At 39.5% G+C, this 10,329-nt stretch overlaps 1 non-coding gene across 1 annotated transcript; it reads left to right on the top strand.

The window, feature by feature from the left end:
• The first annotated feature begins 2,049 nt into the window (after positions 1-2,049).
• LOC145618832 (small nucleolar RNA R71) lies at positions 2,050-2,155 on the top strand. Its single transcript, XR_014108067.1, has one exon. It is a non-coding gene; the product is annotated as a small nucleolar RNA R71 (small nucleolar RNA).
• The last annotated feature ends 8,174 nt before the right edge of the window (positions 2,156-10,329 follow it).

Genomic DNA, 10,329 nt, shown 5'->3' with positions numbered 1-10,329 from the left:
AACAATACACTTTCTAGGGGATCGTTAGAAGCATGCAAATGGGAACGAGAGAATTCACTAAGCATGGTATCTAGAACATCTACTCTAAAGCATTCACCACTTGAGGAAGGTTGTTGCATGACATTATTCAAATCAAACTCAATTGAATCATTGTCAATTTTCAAAGATATTTTGCCCTCCTTTACATCAATGATGGCCCTAGAGGTGGCTAAAAACGGCCTACCCAAGATAATAGGAATCCTTTCATCCTCATCCATTTCTAGCACATAAAAATCCACGGGGAATGTGAACTTTCCTACCCTAAAGGGGATGTCCTCAACCTTACCCATGGGAAATTTAATGGACCGATCCGCTAGTTGGAGAGTGATGTTAGTGGGGGAAAGGGTTCCTACACTAAGCTTTTGGTAGACGGAGTAGGGCATGAGGCTCACACTTGCTCCTAAATCACACAAAGCTTTGTCAAACTCAATGCCATTAATAGAACAAGGGATGGAAAAACTACCCGGATCCTTCAACTTGGCGGGAAGTTTGTTGGAAAGGATTGCACTACAATTGGCGGTCAAGCTCACCGTTTCACACTCCCTTCTCCCACTCAATAGATCTTTCAAAAACTTAGAGTAATGGGGCATTTGTTTCATAGCATCTACAAAAGGAAGGGAAACATGCAAATTCTTGATCACATCCAAAAACTTCCCAAATTGAGCATCAAGCTTAGCTCTCACAAATCTTTGGGGAAAAGGTAGCCTCTCCTCTCTAGGTTGGAGATTTAGGGGCAAGGGGGTGGTCTCTTTTTCCTTTTGCACCTCAACATCCTTCTTCCTCTCAACATTAGAAGGTTCCTTGGTTCTCTCATCCCCCCTCTCCAACTCTACTTCATTTCGAGGTTCCTCCTCAACTAAGGGGTCACTCCCTACTACCTTTCCACTCCTTGTTGTCACGGCGTACAAAGGTTTTGGGTTGACTCCTTGACTAGGGATAGAGGAAGAAGAAGAAGAAGAAGAGGAATTGGAAGCAAGTTGGGCAATTTGGGTTTCAAGCATTTTCATATGAGCATTGGCTCGCTTTTTATCCTCCTCATTTCTCTTCTTTTCCTCCTCATGCATTTTCATGATGGCATCTAGCTTAGCCATCACGGGATCATTAGGAGGGGCCTCAATTTGAAGAGGTTGTTGAGGTGGAGGAAGTTGGGCTTGATGGAAACCCGGAGGCCTATTGGTTTGGGCATAGTTAGAAACATTTTGGCCCCTATTGCCTCCGGTGCCTTGGTTGGGAACATTGCTTTGTCGATTGTTTCCCATTTTACCTTGATCACCAAAATTTTGATTTTGATGGTCATGGTATCGGGAGTTGGGTTGTTGGTTTTGGTAGCCATACCCCCTTTGGTTAGAGTAGCCTCTTCCATTGAAATTGGAAGGGCCTCCCCCACCATGGTATTGGTTACCATAACCACCACCACTTTGGTTCCAACCACGGTTTCCACCTTGATTCCAATTCCCCATTTGATTGGAGTTTGGCCTCAAGTTCCCTACATTTTCCATTCTAGGAGCAAAATTCATAGCATTGACATCTTCGACATTATCATCATGTTCATAGGGAGGGGGTTGAACTTCACAAGCATACACACAATGGGAGGTATCATGATCATAGGTTTCACAATTTGAGCAAAACATACATCCTTGAGGCATTTTATTATAAGAAGAGGGGGAAGAAGTGGTCATACCATTGCCTCCCTTGGTTGAAGGGGAGGTATTACCATGAGGGTTGGACCTTTCTTTCATCATTTCGTCCATTTGCTTGGCCATCTTGGAGATTTGGGAAGAAAGGTTGTTGATTGCGTTGGCTTGCTCCAATGCATAGACACCTTTGCTAGAAGTGGCCTCCCTTTCTCCTTCGTACCAATCATCATAATGCTTTGCGGCCTCCTCTATGATGCATTCCACTTCATCCTCTCCCTTGTTCATGATTGGACCGCCGGCGGCGGCATCTAGGCTTGTTCTCCCTTGAGGTGAGAGACCTCCATAGAAAGTGTGGATGAGTTGATACTTGGGTATCCCATGATGTGGGCATTGACGTTGAAGCTCCTTGTACCGGTCCCATGCCGCACTTAGAGTCTCACCACTCTTTTGGCGAAAACCTTGAATTAAAGATCGAGCCTCGGCGGTCTTCCTATGGTTATAAAATCTCCTCAAGAAAGCCGTAGTCACTTGGTCCCAAGTTGTGAGAGAATTAGGGGGCACCTCCTTCTCTAGCCATTCTAGACCTCTCCCAATTAAAGAAAATGGAAACATCTTGAGGCGGATATACTCTTGAGTCACTCCGTTGGCTTTGATCGTGTCACAATACTTCTCAAATTCTTTCAAATGCTCATGAGGACTCTCAAATTTTCCACCCGAGAATTGTTTCCTCTCTATTAAAGCAATCAAATTGGGCTTGATTTCGAAATTGTTGGCTTGAGTGGTAGGGGTTAGGATCCCACTTTGGGCTCTAAAGGCTTCGGGAGCCCCAAGACGACTCAAAGGTGTATTCTCTCCCATTTTAGAACCTTCTTCACTTTCGGACTTAAAGATTGAAAAGGGGTTGATTTCCGGACTTGATGGCGAATTAGGGCTATCTAAGTCTTCACTTGAGGGTGAAGATGGTGGAGTATCTTCCAATTCTCTTACTCCTTCTTTCGTTGGGGTGTGAGAATTTCTACTCCTCGCTCTCGCTTCTCTTCGAAGTAAGGACAAAGATCTTTCTAGCTCCGGATCAATGGGAATCAAAGACCTTGAGCGAGTTCGTCCTCTGTTCATACAACAAAGCTAAGGAGAATGTAAGCACTGACAAGTAACAAGAAGTAACAAATACTAACAAACAAGGAATGAGATAGTCTCAAATAAAGTAATGAAAAAGCAATGGAAGCCGTCTCCCCGGCAACGGCGCCAATTTGACAAGGGAATAAACGTGTCGTCAAAAGTCTATCTCTAGATCAAATATAATTTATACACCTAAACAAACCTAATACAAGTATAAGGCAAGTATAGGGGTCGAACCACAAGGAAACATGCATAAACACCACATTCACTACTTAATACTTAAGCTACCTCGGAACGAGAAGTGTGAAAAGCTAAGAAATTAAACTAGAGATTAAGAATGATTAAAAATCAATATAACTAAGCACCAAGGGAAGTAGGTAGATGTAGTTGCCAATTGATCATGCAATAACACGGAAGCAAAGCAATGGTAAACTAAGCATGCAAGAATATCGAATTAAAGCTCAATCTAACCGCCTTCCGGGGTTAATCAAATTCTCCTAACATAGCCTCCATGTTTCCACACTAGAACCATATATTAGAAGGTGCAATCAAAGAACTATCGATAACAATGAACCTTAACTAAGTCAACTTCCGTTTCTTGTTAGCAAAGATTCACCTTTAATCAACTAACAATGTGCACTTGCAAGAAGATTAAAGAATATCAAACATACAAAGACTTTAATCACCATTAACAAAACCCCAACATCATAAGCATGAATCAATCAACAACTACACCATCCCCACACCCTTGGCTAGGTGACTACTCACAAATCATATTGAAAACAATATCAATCATCAAATCAATAAGCATCAATATGATCAATAAGCAATGAAGGAAAAATCAAAATAAGCAAATAAAACTAAATACAAAAGTAAAGAAAGAGAGTAAGAGATTGCTCATTAATTGAAGATGAAGATTTACAAAGATTCAATCAAGCTCCTTCTTCAATATCCAAGTTCATCAATGGAAATCCACACTTTCTCTCTCTACTAATGAAGTTTCTATCACTAGATTAGGGTTAAATTGTTTCTAAGTAATGATAGATAATGCACTAAACTCCCTACGACCTATATATATAGGTCCTTTAAAAGATACAAAAATACGAAATAAAAAGACTGCAGCTCAGCGGTGCGCGCCCGCGTACATACACTGCGCGCCCGCGCAGAAGTTGTGTGTGCGCCTTCGCAGATCTTGCGCGCCCGCAGATCTGTGGGTACGGAGAATGAAACCCATGGATGCGCGCCTTCTCTCAGAAACACTGCGCGCCCGCGCTTAAGGAGTGTGCGCCCGCACACAAGGCGCACGCAACACTCTGTTTTGACTCCTGCTTCTGATGCTGTTCCGTGCGGGTTCTCCCAGGGCTGCGCGCCCGCACACATCAAGGTCGCGCGCCCGCACACAAAGCGCGCACAAGGCGCACAAATCTTCTGTTTGTGTTCTGTTCTTGGAGCAATCCTGCGCGGGTTCTCACAGTGCTGCGCGCCCGCACACAGGGAAGTTTGGGGTGAATTGCTCTTCTTCCAATGCCTTGATTCCTACAAAACAAAAACAAAGAAAACAAGGAGAAAGGCAAACAAAGAAAAGAGGAACAAAAAGGAGAGAAAAGGGGGCAAACAAGCTACAAATGGGTGGGAAAAACCTGTAAAGAGAACACTAAATTGTGGCATAAATGCCACTCATCACTACCGCATCAATAGACTTTTCACACTTTCACTTCATTCGATTATCATTCGATGCGAAAGGTATTCATTACTGGTTAGGTTTGGGGAGACACAAATGGGTGTCTACAGAAGCCCCCACTTTGACTAAGTTTGGAGAAAGTTATGTTTTGAAAACAAAAGTCAAAGTAGTGATAGGGACGGAGAATGATTTAAAGCGTTCAGCGACCCTAAATCATTTTTGTAACGCCGATACCTGCAAACTAGCGTTAGTTAAAACAGATAAAAGAGTTAAGAAACGCGTATCTTACATCGTCAAGCACACGTCTCTGGAATATCTGATTTTTGTTGCTGCATTTTGTGATGACCTTTACAGTGCCTTGGGAGCATCATCGAAGGTGACCGTACCTCGTCATCTCTAGGGTTGTGGCAGTACCTCGCCGCTACAGATAATATCCTCTATACCTCGGGATATCGTCAAAGGTGACCATACTTTGTCATCTTTAGGGTTGTGATAATCTTCCGAAGAAAATTATCGAAGATCACCGCTTGTTGACCCTCAATGCTTGAATTTTTTGCTGTTATGATGCTTTGAGTGATGACAATCCTCTCTTTCTTCAAAAACAGTTGTCAACACAACTCTTGAATGATGTACGACAAACCAATTTAGGGAAAGTTGTCAATGTCACGTAACAATCCATCCTTGGAAATGTTGCCACGATGAAGCGATAATCCGTGTCTCGGAAAATTTGCCAAAATCCAATTTTGGGAAAATTTGCCTAATGTTTCGTAACAATTTGTCATAAGAACCTTGCTAAGAACGACAATACCCATCTTGGAAAATAACTATTGAGAGCAATCCACCTTGGAAATTTGCCAATGCTATGTAATCCTTTTAGGAAATTATTGCCACAATTGACAATCTGCGTCTTAGAACATTTGCGAAAAATAGTCAATCGACAATCCACTTCGGGAAAATTTGCCACTTACTGAAATGAATGACAATCCACGCTAAGGAACCTTTGCCGAAATATTAAGATGAATAGAGACCTATGACAATCCTTTGGGAAATTTTGCCATAGGGAACTGGGTGTATGACAATTTAATCTCGGAAAATTTGCCAAGGTTTATATGACAATCTGAACTTGGAAAAATTTGCCAAACAGAGAATAAGCGCGACAATCCATGCTTGGAAACATTGCCAGAGGTGACAATTCAATCTTGGAAAAATTGTCATTGAAGAAGATGCTCGACAATCCATTCTTGGAAATATTGTCAGTTTGAGATGACTATCCAATCTTAGAACATTTGTCGTATAAGTGATGCACTTGCTTTTGAAATGATGCCTTGGTGCTTGTAATGAGCCATTGTTTAGGCGCTTAAGCTAAGTGAGACGAGCGTCGTTAGGTTAATTCATGAGTCTATTTTATATATTTTTTTATTCCCCGTCCCACGGTCATATTTGTGCTTATTTTAGCTTTGTGGAGCTATTTTTATTACTAATATACGTTTTCTAGTGTTTTTGTAGAGTTGGTATTATTTTGTAGGAATTTGCAGATTTATGATAATTCCCGAGCTTATTAACCATTACAAAGACACTGGGGTCGGACCGTATTTTATGACCGAATATTTTAAGCACAAGACCGAATTAAATGAATTTGATTCGGTGATTAAGGGCTCGATATATGAAGTGGTTCAAGATTTTACAAAGCTATTATTACGGACCAACCAAGGAAGGAGAATTGGGCCAAAGTTAGAGGCTCATTCACGTTTAAGCTGAAGAGCTGGGCCGTGGGTATACTTCAAGCAGTTGGGCCCGATCAGACCATCTGGACGCGTTTATTCCTTGGGCCTTACTTCAGCTACTAGGCTAATGTCAGTTTCCGACTTTTAACGCTTTTGGGTTATTATCCTTATAAAAGGATGGAATATTATTGAAGTTAGGCAAGCTTTTCATTACTAAGTTTTTTTGTTTCTTTTAGCTTAGGCAGCTTTATTAGATTATTGCTCCGTAGTTATTATTCGCTTTTCGTCAATTTTGTCTTTTTCGTCGTCGGCCGTTGATTAGTAATAGCTGACTTCTAGTTTTGTGATCATGAATTGAGGAGATTAATTTATATTCTTGTTTAGCTTTTCATCACTTTTATGTTTTGATAATTATTTCTTTGACTTTTGTTATTTTTAGCTTTTGTCATTATTTTAGTTTTCTTACAGTTTATTTTAGATTTCTTATTTATTTACTTGTTTTCTTTAAATTCCTATTCTTGCTTTTAATTATGTTTTATTTAATTGCTTTGATTAGTTTAGATTTAATTATGTCCGAGTAGTTTTCTTTCTAGGGTTTGTGGGGATCCATAAATAATATGAAGGGGTAATTTATTGTTGTTAATTGTCAATGCTAGATTAATTTCTTATTGATTGATTTAATGCTCTGCAACTAGATTAACGCTGGTTTAATTGTATGAATTTAGAAATATTGATTCGAGATTCGAGAGATGAGAATTAATATTTAGGCCTAGTTTCAATAGGCAGGTTAATTTATAAATGGTTAAGTCGAGATTCGAGAGATGAGATTTAATACCGGTAGATTAATTCTGTGATTGTAATACGTAGAGAAAGCCCTTTATGATCTGATTAATTGATACATTGATGATTGATTATTATGTTTTACCCTGGAGTATTATTTATTGGTGAACCTATGCCCTAGGTCTTTTATTCATTGTTTTCCTCCTACTTTTATTTCTTCCTACTTTTATTCTTCGTAGTATAATTCCTTTAAATAACAACAATTTGGTTACTTAATAATTTAGATTATAATTAATTAATTAGGAATAAAAAGACTTGTTTCCCTGTGGATTCGACCCTACTTCCATATCTGCGTTAGTTAGAGGACTTATATAATTCTTTTGATTGGGGAATACGACTTTACCCTGTCATCAATCACTTACTGCGGTTGTAATAGAGCCGACTACTAATCATGCCAATTTGCTTATAGGGGCTAACTGGCATACCATGGAACCCAATCAATCAATATGACCATCGTCAGGCCGATCAACAATCAAATACGATTGCAATCAAGCTGACTCTAGTTGATTTGCTAAGTTGTGTGCGTCCTTTTGCTTCAAATCTTTTGTAAAGGTTACTCGTCCTAGTGTACTTGCATTTATATTTTGGACTATAGGACTTTGCTTATGTCTTTAAGGTTCACTTTGTGTGACTTAATGCTATTTTCTGACTCGACGTGTAACTTGATGTACTCAAATCGACTCGTGTGCGTAGACTTAACTCGATGTGGTGACATAACATGACTCAATGTGTACATGACTTGTGTGTGCATTGTGTTGTGATTGTGCCATATGACTCGAACATGCAGAAAAAACAAAAATTCCATCATTTTTGTGGAGAGTGTCGATTTTCTCCCGAAAAAGAAAGACACAAAAAGGAAGAAATGAAGCGTATGAGGGTGCATGTCGAATGAACTTAGTCAAATATATGCGTTTGATGCTGTCTCTCAAGATGCAAGGAATAATTCATCTTAGGTTATCCTAGTTGATTCGATAATGAAAGTATTTAGGTAACTTAGGCACGGAGGCTAAGCAGTTCATACTTTGTGATGCAATGATGATTTTAATTGATGAGTGATGTTGATATGACAAGGCATGCTTCTACGTTAAGTCAAGATTTCATGACAAAGGGTTCCTAAGGGAAGTATCATTTGGTCATGTATCTGTGTAGTATGTGAAAGTGACACTAAGTCTAAGCTGCAAAGTCTAAGTGTATAGTAAGTTATTTTGAAAAAAGTCAAAAGATGGTGACTCTTAGGCTAGGTAGGCTAATGAAGTAAGGATCAAGCCCCCAGTCTAGCTCTAAATGGATAAGGATGAGTATTGGATATCCCTTGATATGATCGTGGTGTGAGTGTGTGAATGTGAATATAAATGCATTTTTATTACGGTCGCACCTCAATGTGAGGTTGCCTACGTATCCGTTAGGAATCAGGCCGAACGTAGCTCTAACCAAACCTCGCACAAGTTTGTGTATACCTCAAAAAGGTATTTTTAAGGGTTGTAACGTGGATAGGCTAAAGGTTTGAAGAAGAAGGGGATAAAGGCTCAAGACCCTAGATAAGCCCCCAAGGTGTGCAACCTCGCTTTTGAATCTTTGTATTTTTACGCTTGAGTTTTCTCACTCTTGAACTCTCTTTTGTTTATTTTTTGCTCTCTCTTTGCTTTTGCATTTTTTATTTTTTATTTTATTCAATTCTTTTTCTGATAAGTGTGGGAAATCCCGATCATACGGTCTATCACTCACATGGCATTCATGTGTTCTCAGGCACAATACCGAGCACTCGATAAGAAACGCAATCTGGGACGTGTTCATATCAAAAACATGTTCATATCAAAGACATTGGGACACTTGCCCTTTTGCACACTTTTATTATTTTTGCTATTTTAATCTTTTGAAATCACTTAAGCTTTTATTCTTTGAAAATAGCATAAGTTGTGCACCATCCCATCCAAAGTTAGGTAGATGTGGGTTGAAAAAGAAAGGTCTCTCGTTAGACGAGGCTCGAAGTGGTTTATCAAGAAAAGATTTTATATTTGAAAGGGTGGGGATGATATGACATGGCTACAAGAGGTGTCTCAAATCATTGACATACCTTGTGCTTAGTTCGACATGGATTTTTTTTTTAATGCAATGCAATGATCATATGCAAGGAAATAAATGCTCATTTTATTATAAGGGAAAGCAAAAAAAAAAAAAAAAAGTCCCACAAAATAAAATCTAGAGAAAAATAAAAGGTGCCTATGCTAGACTTATTGGGGAAAGGAGGAAAAGAAAAAAGATAGAAAAAAAGAGGTCACAAGATCTTGTCGTTGAAGCCCGCTTTGTGTCTTGTTCTTATTATCACTTGGTCTTCTTGCCAATTGGAGGTATGGGAAGCTGGTTATTATCGATCAAATATTGGATAGCCTCTTTTAGCTTCCAACAACTCGTAGTAGTATGTCCCCTACCTTGATGGTACTTGCAATGAGCGTCAGCATTCCAGTTGGGTGACCTATTTTCGGGTGCTGGATCTTGAAGAGGTCTAATAGGAGTGATTAGTCCTTTGGCATGGAGTCGATTGAAAGCGGTATCGTAGTTCATCCCAATGGGGGTGAACTCTTTCCTTAGTTGCTTTTTAAGTCATTGGCTATCCATGGCCAAGACTTCATTGAGGTCAAAGGTACTAACATTGTTACTAGAGTGGGTGTGTTCAGAAGAAGGATTGTCGTTCTTATATCCTTTCCGGCCACTGTTGTTGCTATTGTTAGTAGCTTTTTGATTTGCAAGGTCATCTTTGATGTCTATACCTATGTCATAGACGGCTTTGAAAGTATTCAAATTGTGTAGATATCTCAAATGCTTCGAATACTTTTCTTGGAGGTTTTTTATGAACATCCTTATGATTCTTTTTCAGTAGGGACTTCGACCATATTAGCGGAATTTTCCCTCCACTTGTTGAAGAAAGAGGTGAACCCTTCGTTTTCTTTTTGCTTTAGCACCTCAAGTTGTCTATGGTCGATTTCGATTTGAATATTGCACTTGTATCTATCAATGAAAGAGTTTTTTATTCCATCCCAGGTAGATGTTTTCTCTTTATCAAGAGAAAAGAACCAATGTCGACAAACGATTTCTAGAGATAGTGAGAACAAAGAGTGAAAAATATTCTTATCAATTCCCTTTATGTTCATTATAGTTTCAAAGGCCCTTAAGTGAAAGTAAGGATAGTCCGTTGGCTTAAACTTAGGGATGTCATTGGCATTGAACTTCTGCGGAAGAAGCTCCTTGTCCACTGAGACCCCTTGTGAGCTAATGCCCTGGAATCATAATC

The sequence above is a fragment of the Chenopodium album genome, chromosome 26 (assembly GCF_948465745.1).
Source record: "Chenopodium album chromosome 26, dcCheAlbu1.1, whole genome shotgun sequence".
NCBI lineage: Eukaryota > Viridiplantae > Streptophyta > Magnoliopsida > Caryophyllales > Amaranthaceae > Chenopodium > Chenopodium album.
Note: the sequence above shows the minus strand (reverse complement) of the source record. Positions and strands in the feature narration are given on the sequence as shown.